The 1,360-nt window shown below is 51.5% G+C and overlaps 1 protein-coding gene across 1 annotated transcript in view; it reads left to right on the top strand.

Moving 5' to 3' along the window:
- tnk1 (tyrosine kinase, non-receptor, 1) overlaps positions 1-1,360 on the top strand; it is a 12,450-nt gene that overhangs the window by 2,546 nt on the left and 8,544 nt on the right. The gene's annotated exons all lie outside the window — the stretch shown is intronic.

The following is a 1,360-nucleotide window of genomic DNA, read 5'->3' on the forward strand; positions in this document are numbered from 1 at the left end:
TACCATTAAGTGTATAAGTCCTGCTAAGATTTGCTTTCCCAAAATGCAGCACCTCGCATTTATCTGAATTAAACTCCATCTGCCACTTCTCAGCCCATTGGCCCATCTGGTCCAGATCCTGTTGTAATCTGAGGTAACCCTCTTCACTGTCCACTACACCACTTCCTCAGCAAGTTCACTCCACACACACACTACCCACCCTCTGTGTAAAACATTTGTCCCTCATGTCATCGCAGGATCATCGAATCCCTACAGTGTGGAAACAGCCGTTCGGCCCAACGAGTCCACACTGACCCTCCGAAGAGCATCCCACCCAGACCCAACCACCCCCCCCCGGCTGCCCCATCCCTGTAACCCTGTCATTTTCAAATCTCTTTCCTTTCCCCCTACAAAACGTGTCTTGAAATCCCCCATCCTATGGAAAAAGACACCTATCATTGATGCTCTCTGTGCCACTCAGTAAACTTTTCCCAGATCCTCCACTCCAGTGAAAGAAAATCCCAGCCTCTCCCAATAACTCAAACCTCCCATTCCCGGGAACATCCTGGTCAAACTGTTCTGAGCCCCCTTCCAGTTTGATAATATCCTCCCTGTAAGGGGGAAGACCAGAAGGGGACACAGTATTCCAGAAGATTCCTTGCCAATGTCCTGTATAACCTCAACCAGACGTCCCAACCCCTGTACTCCAAGGTCTGAGCAATAGAGACAAGGGTGCTAAAGGCCTTCTTAACCTCTTGGTCTACATGTGATGCCAACTTACATATTCTTGTACGCCAAGGTCCCTCTGTTCTACAACACTACCCAGGGGAGGGCACTTGGCAATGGCATCCCTTCAGAGGCCCAGACTAAGTCACTGGGGACACGGGTTCAAATCTCGGCTCGTCCACTTGTGGAATTTAAATTTGATATATAAACTCCCGCCCACAGTCAGAGTGGCGGTGACCACCCTCGCCATGCCATCGATTATGGGTAAATCACCCCTCGGGTTCCCTCCTGATCCATTCGGGAGGGGTATATCTGCCGTCCTTACCCACTCTGGGCCTACACGTGACTCCAGACCCCCTCCCAGCCATAGGTTGACTCCCTCTGAAGGGGCCACGCCCACCAAGTCCAAAGGACAGTGAGGGACGGGCATCAGCCTTACCCAGAGATACCTACATCCCGGGCAAGAGTACGGTTAGTCAGAATCACTGTGTGACCATTCCCACTGATTGTCTCTCTCTCTCTCTTCCTCTCGCTCTCCTTCTGTCTCTGTCTCTCTCGCTCTCCCTCTCTCTCTGTCTCTCTCCCTCTGTCTCTCTCTGTCTCTCTGTCTCTCTCTCTCTCTCTCTCCCACTCTGTCTCTCTCTCTGTCTCTCTC

Source organism: Chiloscyllium plagiosum, unplaced genomic scaffold (assembly GCF_004010195.1).
Source record: "Chiloscyllium plagiosum isolate BGI_BamShark_2017 unplaced genomic scaffold, ASM401019v2 scaf_3624, whole genome shotgun sequence".
Lineage (NCBI taxonomy): Eukaryota > Metazoa > Chordata > Chondrichthyes > Orectolobiformes > Hemiscylliidae > Chiloscyllium > Chiloscyllium plagiosum.